We start from the raw sequence: 13,365 nt of genomic DNA, 5'->3' as shown, positions 1-13,365 counted from the left end.
TCGCGACTCACTTGGATTTCCGGAGGATTTATCCAAGGTTGAGATCGGTCTCAATAGAAACTATATAGTTGCTAGCAACGATTCTCTGAGTAACTATATCTACGTCACCGTTATATTTTATGTGATATCACAACGGACCATCATGCTGTCGAAGTGAGCTCCTATAGCAGGAAAGCTACCAGCTAACCAAATTTCACTTATTGTAAATACTTTATTAGTACGCTGAGTCTATATCCGATTTCAGAACTTTTAAATGGTTCCATTTTTCGAGATATTTTTACCTGAAAGTGCTAAAATCATGTTTTTTTGCTAAATTCACTACTCTTTCTCGTCACGAAAACTTCTTTTTATTAAAAGATAAAATATATAATTTTAAAGTGCAACTTTTTTCTATGAAAATGTTTTAAAAGGCTGCCTTTACGATTTGAATATTAGCTGTGTTTTTTTTTACATCTATAGACGTTTACGCTTAAACTTTATATGGACTGCTAAGCGTCAAACTTTAAATATAGCTCTGAAATTGCAGCGCATAAAATTAGTACTACTAATTTTTAATACGCATTATACTCAGATGTAACTGAAATATGTGTCTATGTTTTACCTCAACACTAATTCTATGTTCCACCTCTAAAAATAGTGTGTATCCACAATTCATCGCAACCGATTCAGCTATATGTTATATATTAAGGCCAACAGAGGTTTGTGTCTCCGATTTTAGGTACACCCTGTTCTGTAGCTAGTTATTTAACACTGCCGCTAGATGGGTGTCCTATCCATTATCTAAGCGAGGATAAGCGTTTTTTTAAGCGTAAACGTATACGCGTGTAAAAAAAAAACACGGCTAATATCGGCTTCTGCATCAACAAAGCCTGCCTGAAAGTATGCTACAAATATTGTGTAATAGTCCATGATCTTGAGGCTAGCAACAGTTTTTTGCAGATGGCTTATTTAAAATATAAAAACACCTACTGTTGATTTTTTAACTAGTGAAAATCTAGCTTCTATCGAGCTAGTTGTTATTTGGTAGATAAGGTCTAGCTCTATACCAGAAGTTTCTATCACCGTTTACTGGCCATGGGGAAAGGTACTATCAGATTACCAAATTCAACACAGACTGATCCGTATAATCGTTTAAGGTAAAGATGTGATAGAAACTGAAAATGAAATTCGAGCTGTGTAGAAGGTGGTCATTTTATCGCGTTTTATGAATTGTTTGAGATCTAGATATGAGCAAAATTAAGTTCGTAATAGATCCACCGTTTTATATATTTTTAGCGATGGAATTTTAGCGTTAGCGCAGGCTGGAACTTGGGTGCTGGTACCCCGTACTTTTTTTACGTTAAAAAGTTAATGAATTCCACTACTGTGGTGGAATTTTCTAACTTTTAACGATGCGATTTTTTATATAACGACTAGAAGACCCGGCAGACGTTGTCCTGCCCTAAATTTGGCTTATCTGCATACATTTTAATAAGCTTTTTCCGTCTGACTCTGCCCTCCCCCCTCTTCACTTTTTCCTAATACTTTTATTCACTCCTCCCTCCGTCTTTTTCGCTTCATCTATCTCCATCTTCGTCTCATTCTATCTCTTTCTCAATCTCCTTCTACTTATCTCTTTTCTCTTCAATCAATTCCTTCTCATTCTTCTGCATCCCTTATTGCCTGTCCCAGAGCGTGGTACGTATTTTATTCGAGTCCCACTCCGAGTCTCAGTCCCAGTCCCACTCCGAGCCTCAGTCCCAGTCTTTGTCCTAATCCCAGTCCCAGTCCGTCCTTGGATAATATATTACTCTGTACTAAAGCACTCATCAACAGCTTTCATTTGATATCCATATTGCATAAACACTGTCTAGGCATTCACTGGCCCACGTTTGGGCCTATATATCGAGACCCTGGTCACCCAGGGGTATGAAAATTACCCTCTACTAAAGCACACATCAACAGCTTTCATTTGTTATCCATATTCTATAAACACATTCGAGGGGTACTCAGGTCCACGTTTCGGCCTATATCTCGAGGCCCTGTACGTCTATCGCAACCAAACCTATGTAGTAACCACCGCGTGAGGTTTACGCTACTTGTTTGAACAAAATCGACCGACGTATCTCTTCAAACACCGGCGACCAACTAACACACATTTTAGCCTTTCTTTTTATATATATAGATTTTTATTTTTCACACTTCACTATAATATTAAAACGAAATGCAGACTTTCGTTGCTTTTGAAAGTCGGCTTAAAAATTGCACATGGAACAACTAAAGACTCCCCTGAATTAAAAAACATTTCATAGTACCACTAAATCGCGGGCCCCCTCAGGGGTATATCCTGATTCTTATAGCGCATAATCTTTCTCCGCATATCGATCCTGATGTCATGGTCAACTAAAAAGTCCACTCCCAATATGACTTCATCAACAATCTCCGCCACAATGAATTTGTGTAGAACCATGACCTTTCCAATTAATACCTCACATACCACTTCTCCTTGGACTTGGTTATACTCGCCAGTGACCTACGCAACCTTGCTCCAGGTAACTTTTTTACTCTCCTGTTGGCCAAGTCAGATCGAATTAAGGAATGAGATGCGCCCGTATCTACAGTCAGTACACGCTCCTTGCCATCCAGCTTTCCTTCGACGGCAATACTGCTCGATTTTCTTCCAATTTGCTACACAGATATCACAGGACATTCAATAGCTGGGGCAAGTTTTAGTTCTTTACATCTGACACGCTCTTGCTCATCTCCTTCAGCTTTGCGTTTACGGCCACCCACATTGTTGGAAATACTAGGATCAAGATCGCAATGACGTGCAATGTCACCGGACTTCCCGCATTTGAAGCATTTGATAACTTTTTCACTCCGCTTTTGCGATCCCGTCAGCGCCTCCAATATTGCGTCTACCCACTCTGGCCTTTCTACTTCCACACGGCGTGCTTTAAAAACTGGCTTACACAGAAGCGACGCTGTTTCCTGAATCAGAGCTTGTGACACCGTTTCTGCGAATGTTGGCTTTGGGTTTGCGTATGTAGCTCGCTTTGTTTCGACGTCCCGTATGCCATTTATAAATCTCTGAATCTTTAACCTTTCAGTGTATTCCACGGGTGCGTCCGCATTCGCTAAATGTGCTAGCCTTTCAATATCCGACGCAAACTCTTGCAATGTTTCAGCAGGCCTCTGGAAGCGGATCAGCAACTCCATTTGGTATATCTGTCTCCTATGCTCAGTTCCGTATCGTCTCTCTAGAGCACCCATCAATGCTTCATAACAGTTCCGTTCGCCCTCTGGAATGGTTTGTAAAATCTCAGTTGCAGGCCCTTTCAATGCGATGAACAGTTCAGCAACTTTATCTTCAGCATTCCAGTTGTTCACTGTTACGAACTTCTCGAATTGTAGCTTAAAGACCTGGAAAGGAACAGACCCGTCAAAGGATGGTGTTTTTATTCTTGGATTACTCGTTGAAACTGCTGGGCGATTTAGGTGCAACTCCTGTATACGATCTTTCAAAGCATCCATCTCGGCCTCCATTTTATCTTGTCGTTCACTAAAAGCCTCCAGCCGCGATGAGACTTTTGTTTTCTGTGCCTCCAGCTTCGTTGAGATACGCTCTTTCTGGGCTTCGAGTTGTAATATTATGCGTGCCTCTTGCTCTTTTAATTGTTCTGCAATTTGTGACGCCATGTGTGTTTTCTGTTCATCCAATTGTGCTTCAATCTTCGCTGTTAGATGTTTCTTCTGCGATTCCAGCTGAGATGACATTTGCGACGACATTTCGGATATACGTGTCTCCTGTGCTTCAATCTTGGATGTTATACTGTTCTCCTGGGATTCTAGTTGGGATGCCATATTTGTGGATATTTGTGATGACATTTCTGTTATGCGTGTTTCTTGGGTTTCCATTTTTGCCGATATCTGTGATAACAAAGCCAATATCGCATTATTCTCGCCGCTTGCGACTGGACTCGGACTTCCGTTCTTCAATTTTTGTTGTTGTCTCGTCCCCATCAGGATAAAAGACTTACTCACCCACATCAATTCCTTGCGACTCCATTACCTCTCGTAGCCGTGCTTGAAGTTCGATCGTATTGCCGGTTGTATTCAATCCACGGCTCTCCAACTCCTTCTTCAGTTGCTGGATCCTCAACTCACTCAACTTTGCCATGTCCAAGTTGTATTCGCAATCTTCGGAATTTATTCAACAATTCCTCTTTTGACACCAATTGTAATGAATTTGCTGCAATTCCCCTTATTTGCAATTTTCTGCCAACGTTCGTATCGCTAAACTGTTGAATAAATAACTCCAATATTGAATAATGGAAAAATGGCCTTTATTAAAGTACTTCACAATAACACTTATACTTTGCAACGAATAGCTTGCTTAATAACCAAACTGCTTGATAGCTCAAATGAAACTGATTTTCAAAATAATACTGCTATTGCTCACTAGATAGCGTCTTAATCGAAACTGCCCATAGCGCCTCTACCGCTGATACTTTCATACTCTGTGATTTCCTCGTGGCATCTTCTAGGCGCTTCCAGAATTTGTTTAGCTATAAATTTCTCAGCTACAACACAGATGTATACTTTTTATAGCTTCTCTCATACCCCATGCGCTTGTGTGAGCGACACTTCCGCAATCACAATTGCACACCTTTAGGAGCATTTCAGATAAGATATCTGCATGTGCTTGCGCGTTGCTCTCAGCTGCGTGTATCTACATACATATGTGTAGACATAATGATTGATTCGTTTCTGTAGATACATAAGATTGATCTATGGATGTTCATGCAAGGCGCTGCTTAGCATCGGCTTAGAGATGGCAGCACCCCTTAGTTTTGCTAATATTCGTAACAGTATAAACAAATAAAAAATTTGAAATAAAATAATATTGCGACTATAAATTGAGATATATCCTATCCTATATTTCAAGTTAGATCAAACTACACACGGGGTGCAAAATAAATTCAAAATCGGTTCAGTAGTTTAGGAGTCCATCGCGGCCAAAGATTGTGACACGTGTTTTTTATTTATTAAGGTTTTTCGCTTAAGATGCCAATTTTGCTATTCACTAACTCAACTTTAACATGGCTAACGAGTTGAACTTTATTATTAGTTTAAATGGAAGAATAATCCAGCTAATGCCTTGGATAATCCTAATATTATCTTTTGTAATTTAGCGAAATCAGCTAATGATACTTTAACGAATATCGATAAAAAGTGGTTAATGAATATCAAAATCTTTATAGTTACCGATTTCGAAAATCTTCAAAAAAGTTAGGGATTTCCACTGATGGATTTCCATTTAAAATAATAATATCAGTCACCTTATTAGCCGTGTTCAAACTGAGTTAGTGGATAGCACAATCGTTATCGTAAGCGAAACATCTTTAACTAAAATCTTAAAAAATCGCATCGTTAAAAGTTAGTAAATTTCAACGCAGTTATTGTTGCTAAATATTAGAAAAATGTTGTTATTTTTTTTAACGGATTAGCGGATGACGTCGAAACTGAGTTACTGAAAAATGAAGTCGTTATGTACATAAGTGAAAAATCGTTAGTTAAAATGACGACAAATCTTATATTTAAAACTTAGTGAATACCGCTACTCAAAAATTTATTAATGGTATCGCTGATGTACGACAGTTCCAATGGGATAAATCTAATATATGTTTCTAATACATATTTATCTTATCAATATATCAAGAATGTCATAAATTGCTGATCAAAGTTCAGTAATGATTTCACTAGCCAAATTTGTTCACTTCATCCGTCAACCTACAACTAGTGATGAGAGTGATAAAAGCAAATCGATTAATTTGTTTACTCGATGCTAATGATATTTTCAAATGAGCTAAATATGACTCACTTACTTTTGCCGTTTCTTCGATTGAAAGATTTATTAACTTCTTTTTACAGTACTTGTTAAGTATTTATTAAATGTGAGGAAAAGTGGTATCTCTGGTAATGAAATGTCAAAATTTCGAAAAGGCCAAAAGTAATTGAACAAAATCAACTAATTACTTTTAGGGTCACACATTTTGTGCAGGATTCAGCAAAGCTAAATAGTTTTGATATTATTTGAACATTTAAATAGCGGAACCATATAATAAAAATTCCTTTTGCTTTTTTTATAAATCGTTGGACTAATATCAAATTCGTACGGCGCCGGAAGTTGAAGTGACAAATTGTATTAAAAAGTACCAATCAGCTGATTTCCGGCAGTTAATTGTTAAATTGCCAATTGGCCAATCGATAACGACCTATTTGGTCGAGTTTGGGGTTGACAAAAGTTAATGAATAGCAGAATGGTTGAAATTATTGTTGAGCTAATTTACAGTTGTTAAATGTTGTTAAAAAAGTTATTGAATATTGCAACTGCTTTCGCTTTGTTTTGAAGTACTCCATTAGGTAAAATTTTGAGATTTTTTGAGAAGTACTTCTATGTAGGGTTGAGTCATTTTGAAATGAAACAAATCAATATAAAAAATAAAAAATTATTCATCATTTTAAATTTTCTTATTGATGAATAAAAAGTTATTTTTTATTCAAGCATTTCTTGAATAATGAATAACATTTTATTCATCAATAAGAAAATTTAAACTGACTGGTAATGAAATGTCAAAATTTCGAAAAGGCCAAAAGTAATTGAACAAAATCAACTAATTACTTTTAGGGTCACACATTTTGTGCAGGATTCAGCAAAGCTAAATAGTTTTGATATTATTTGAACATTTAAATAGCGGAACCATATAATAAAAATTCCTTGTGCTTTTTTTATAAATCGTTGGACTAATATCAAATTCGTACGGCGCCGGAAGTTGAAGTGACAAATTGTATTAAAAAGTACCAATCAGCTGATTTCCGGCAGTTAATTGTTAAATTGCCAATTGGCCAATCGATAACGACCTATTTGGTCGAGTTTGGGGTTGACAAAAGTTAATGAATAGCAGAATGGTTGAAATTATTGTTGAGCTAATTTACAGTTGTTAAATGTTGTTAAAAAAGTTATTGAATATTGCAACTGCTTTCGCTTTGTTTTGAAGTACTCCATTAGGTAAAATTTTGAGATTTTTTGAGAAGTACTTCTATGTAGGGTTGAGTCATTTTGAAATGAAACAAATCAATATAAAAAATAAAAAATTATTCATCATTTTAAATTTTCTTATTGATGAATAAAAAGTTATTTTTTATTCAAGCATTTCTTGAATAATGAATAACATTTTCTCGTTATTCAAAATATTCTAATTGATGATAACCGCCAATTCTTATTTTAGCAAATTTTAAATAAAGAGTTGAGTTATTATTCAATATTTACAAAATATGGAATAACAATAAAATTTTAGTTTTTATTCAGTTATTCAAAAATAAAAGAAATAAACCATCGAGATGCCCTGAAAATATACCCATATGCGTAGCCAGTTCGCGTGTAGTTCTGAAGCTTCTTAGGGTAATATTGAGATGATTTTGGGGAGTATTCGCGGGTTTTTTGGGGGCCGTTTGGGGGTAATTTCTGGGACACCTTGGGGATCCTCCCGGGGCCTATTGGGGTTCATTTTAAAAGAAGGTAATTTAGAAGTTTTGCAAGCTGTAATTTGGCAGTCGTTGAAAATATCATAATGAAATTTGGCAGGAACGTTACTCTTATTACTATATGTCTGCTTAATAAAAATTAGCAAAATAGGATAACGACCACGCCCACTTTTTAAAAAATTTTTTTTAAATTCAAATTTTAAAAGAAAAGTTAATATCTTTACAGTATAAAAGTAAATTATGCCAACATTCAACTCCAGTAATGATATGGTGCAACAAAATACAAAAATAAAAGAAAATTTCAAAATGGGCGTGGCTCCTACCTTTTTCATTTAATTCGTCTAGGATACTTTTAATGCCATAAGTCGAACAAAAATTTACCAATCCTTGTGAAATTTGGTAGAGGCTTAGATTCTAGGACGATAACTGTTTTCTGTGAAAAAGGGCGAAATCGGTTGAAGTCACGCCCAGTTTTTATACACAGTCGACCATCTGTCCTTCCGCTCGGCCGTTAACACGATAACTTGAGCAAAAATCGATATATCTTTACTAAACTCAGTTCACGTACTTATGTTTTTGTAAGGTTGGTGTAAAAAATGGGCGAAATCCGACTATGACCACGCCCACTTTTACGATATCGAAAATTACGAAAAATTAAAAAAAATGCCATAATTATATACCAAATACGAAAAAAGGGATGAAACATGGTAATTGTATTGGTCTATTGACGCAAAATATAACTTTAGAAAAAAAATTTGTAAAATGGGTGTGACACTTACCATATTAAGTAGAAAAAAATGAAAAAATTTTGCAGGGCGAAATCAAAAGCCCTTGGAATCTTGGAAGGAATACTGTTCGTGGTATTACATATATGAATAAATTAGCGGTACCCGACAGATGATGTTCTGGATCACCCTGGTCCACATTTTGGCCAATATCTCGAAAACGCCTTCACATATACAACTAAGGGCCACTCCCTTTTAAAACCCTCATTAATAACTTTAATTTGATACCCATATCGTACAAACAAATTCTAGAGTCACCCCTGGTCCACCTTTATGGCGATATCTCGAAAAGACGTCCACCTATAGAACTAAGGTCCACGCCCTTCTAAAATACTCATTAGAACCTTTCATTTTATACCCATATCGTACAAACAAATTCTAGAGTCACCCCTGGTCCACCTTTATGGCGATATCTCGAAAAGGCGTCCACCTATAGAACTAAGGCCTACTCCCTTTTAAAACACTTATTAACACCTTTCGTTTGATACCCATATTGTACAAACGCATTCTAGAGTCACCCCTGGTCCACGTTTATGGCGATATCCCGAAAAGGCGTCCACCCATAGAACTAAGGCCCACTCCCTTTTAAAACACTTATTAACACCTTTCGTTTGATACCCATATTGTACAAACGCATTCTAGAGTCAACCCTGGTCCACTTTTATAACGATATTCCGAAAAGGCGTCCACCTATAGAACTAAGGCCCACTCCCTTTTAAAATACTCATTAACACATTTCATTTGATACCCATATAGTACAAACAAATTCTAGAGTCACCCCTGGTCCACCTTTATGGCGATATCTCGAAAAGGCGTCCACATATGGAACTAAGGCCCACGCCCTCTTAAAATACTCATTAACACCTTTCATTTGATACTCATATCGTACAAACAAATTCTAGAGTCAACCCTGGTCCATCTTTATGGCGATATCTCGAAAAGGCGTCCATCTATAGAACTTAGGCCCCCGTCCTTTTAAAATACTCATTAATACCATTCATTTGATACACATGTACACATGTCATACAAACACATTCCAGGGTTACCCTAGGTTCTTTTTACAACAAGGTGATTTTCCCTTACTTTGTCACCACAGCTCTCAACTGAGTATGTAATGTTCGGTTACACCCGAACTTAGCCTTCCTTACTTGTTTTCAATGAAACCGTTTAACTAAAAAATTTTTTTTAATTATTTTATTTGTGATAATTACATGAATTGCAAATACATTTCTTGCCACCTCTTCGATTTATGCTCTAATCTGCAGCTTATGATGACCCATAATAACAGGATTCTCATTAAAACAGAAAAGCTTTATTTTAAAGTATCGATTGATTGGGTTATCGATAGTTTTAAAGCTCTAATCGGCACTGAAATGCGAGGGAACAAAATGAGCACAATTTTTAATTTTTTAATCTTGCTGCTTTGCTAAGTAATTGCTTATCAATAAAATGCTGAATTATTTGTAAAAAAAAAAGTGTATGCGGTACACAAATCATACATAAAATTTGTATTGACTTTTTTTCTCTGTGATAACGACACTGCAAGCGTACAAATGTCACAAAATGTGGAGCAACGACCAGACGATAATGAAGCAAAAAATAAATGGTGATTTGAGTGGGCAACAAGGAATCGAGAAGAGTTGTGTGATAAGCATACTGCTCATTATATTATAATTTTTAATATAAACAGTTGTATGTAATAACGACAATGAACCCGGTTGTCTCCTATAACAAAAAAAAACCGTGTAGCCACTGCATGACTACTACGCCTAAAAGTAGTCAATGCTTTAAATATAGAGATCGTTAAGTACCAAGGATACCATACCTAATATTTCTTAGAGACCAAAATTGTTTTGGAAAATTACCAAACTAGTTATATAAATGGTCGGCAGTAAAAATGGGGATTTTTCGAGTGAAATAAAGCGAAACTTATGAACTTATACGTAAAAGTGCGGTAAAATAAAAAAAGGCGGTAAAAACGTGAGTTATCGGGTTTTCCCATTAAAATGAGGATGCTTCGATTCTTACAATAAAACTGCGTCTCGAATTCTTTTTTTTATACTCAGCTGAGCAGAGCTCACAGAGTATATTAACTCTGTTCGCATAACGGTAATCCGTAACGGCATAAACTAATCGAGATAGATATAGACGTCTATATATCAAAATGATCTGGGTGAAAAAAGAAATTAATTTAGTCATGTAACCACGATAACTTGAGTAAATTTTAAAGTATCTTGATGAAATTTGGTATGTAGGTTCCTGGGCGCTCATCTCAGATCGCTATTTAAAATGAACGAAATCGGACTACAACCACGCCCACTTTTTCGATATCGAAAATTTAGAAAAACCGAAAAAGTGCGATAATTCATTACCAAAGACGGATAAAGCGATGAAACTTGGTGTGTTGACCTTATGACGCAAAATAGAAAATTAGAAAAATTTTGGACAATGGGCGTGGCCACGTCCACTTTTAAAAGAAGGTAATTTAAAAGTTTTGCAAGCTGTAATTTGGCAGTCGTTGAAGATATCATGATGAAATTTGGTAGGCACGTTACTCCTATTACTATATGTGTGCTAAATAAAAATTAGCGAAATCGGAAGACGAACACGCCCACTTTAAACACATTTTTTTTTTAAGTCAAATTTTAACAAAAAAATGTATATCTTTACAGTATAAAAGTAAATTCTGTCAACATTCGACTCCAGTAATGATATGGTGCAACAAAATACAAAGATAAAAGAAAATTTCAAAATGGGCGTTGATCCGCCCTTTTTCATTTAATTCGTCTAGAATACTTTTAATGCCATAAGTCGAACAAAAATTTACCAATACTTGTGAAATTTGGTAGCGATATAGATTCTATGACGATAACTGTTTTCTGTGAAAATGGGCGAAATTGGTTGAAGCCACGCCCAGTTTTTATACACAGTCGATCGTCTGTCCTTCCGCTCGGCCGTTAACACGATAACTTGCGCAAATACGATATATCTTAACTAAACTTAGTTCACGTACTTATCTGAAGTCACTTTATCTTGGTATAAAATATGACCGAAACCCGAATATGACCACACCCACTTTTCCGATATCGAAAATAATGAAAAATGAAAAAAATGCCATAATTCTATACCAAGTACGAAAAGAGGGATGAAACATGGTAATTGGATTGGTTTATTGACGCAAAATATAACTTTAGAAAAAACTTTTTAAAATGGGTGTGACATCTACCATATTAAGTAGAAGAAAATGAAAAAGTTCTGCAGGGCGACATCAAAAGCCCTTGGAATCTTGGCAGGAATACTGTTCGTGGTATGACATATATAAGTAAATTATCGGTACCAGACAGAAGATGTTCTGGGTCACCCTGGTCCACATTTTGGTCGATATCTCGACAACGCCTTCAAATATACAACTAAGGGCTACCTTTTAGAACCCTCATTAATACTTTTAATTTGATACCCATATCGTACAAACACATTCCAGAGTCACCCCTGGCCCACCCTTATCGCGATATCTCGAAACGGCGTCCACCTATAGAACTAAGGCACACTACGTTTTAAATAATCATTAACACCTTTCATTTGTTACACATGTTATACAAACACATTCCAGGGTTACCCTAGGTTCATTTTGCTAAATGGTGATTTTGCCTTATTTTGTCTCCAAAGGTCTCAGCTGAGTATGTAATGTTTGGTTACACCCGAACTTAGCTTTCCTTACTTGTTTTCATAAAAATACGACATACCAGTTCATTCAATTAAAAGTGGCACATCATGTTATTCAGCAAAGGGAAGAGCCCATGCATATCAATTTATACAGAGCCAAGTGCCACCTTTGTTCATACGTGACAGATTGGCGGACTAACACCAAATTAAGAAGCGTATGGAATTGTAATGCACATTCTTGGACCATTTTGTGAATACTTCGGGACTATTTCGTGAACTTTGCGGAATGACACCAGGCACACTTAGGGATTATTTTAACAATCCTTACGAAACTATTCCGACGCAAGCTTGTGGCAATTACAAGATCACTTCTAGATTATTTGTGGAATTAATTCGAGACTCTTTCGGGAATGATTTGGAACAATTTGAGGATCTCTTCGGTACTATTTTGGGATCCATTCGGGAGTATTTTGAAACCATTTTTTCATTTTGTGATCATTTTTGGAATCATTTCGAAACCACTTCGGGACCAATTTGGAGCATTTCATTTCAATTTATATTATTTTAGGTATCATTTCTGGACAATTTATGGATTATCTCGAATTCGTTTCGTTGCAGTTGGAGGAACGGGTCCGGATTATTTTTGGAGTCATTTTGAAATTGTTTCGCAATAAATTTGGGACAACTTTAGAATAGCATCGGGATTATTTTAAGTATCACTTTGAGGCTATTTTGGTACCAGTTTGGAACAATTCCAGGATCACTTCAGGATTATTTCACGTTCATTTAATTTTGTTTCGAATTGTTCATTTGTAGTAACTTTACTTTAGGTAATTAATAAACCGGGTTAATTCTCACTGAACGTATCTGGATTCAATAACACTTTCATATATTTTTTACTTTTCAAACCTTGTTTCATTTGACATTTATCTTGTCACCACTTTAAACAAAATAAACAAATGAGGCAAAATCCCTTAACATAAAAAAAAGTTCGTGACGGCGTGCGCCCGCAAAACATAAAAAATCTAGGAACTACTTATACCGAAAATATCTCATAAACAATCTTGAAGTGATCCAAAAACTGTTCTAAAACTGTCCGGAAATAATCTCGAAGACATATTGTAGTTGTCTCGAGATGAGTTTACAATAGTCTCGAAATGATTCCGAAGAATCACTTCTGCCAATAAATACTACTTTGGACTATGTAGTTAGGCAAATGAGTGAGAAAGTAAAGACATCCCTCGGCAAGCGGAAATCATGCTCTGCAAATCACGTATCCGTTCTGCTATATGGTTCAGAAGCATTGCCCACGACAACATCAGATGAAGCGACTCTGGGAGTGTTGGAGAGAGAAGTTCTTCGAAGGATTTACAAACCTCTATGCGTTGGC

Source organism: Eurosta solidaginis, chromosome 2 (genome assembly GCF_040869045.1).
Source record: "Eurosta solidaginis isolate ZX-2024a chromosome 2, ASM4086904v1, whole genome shotgun sequence".
Classification (NCBI taxonomy): domain Eukaryota; kingdom Metazoa; phylum Arthropoda; class Insecta; order Diptera; family Tephritidae; genus Eurosta; species Eurosta solidaginis.
The sequence above is the reverse complement of the archived record's forward strand: the minus strand, read 5'-3'. Positions refer to the sequence as shown.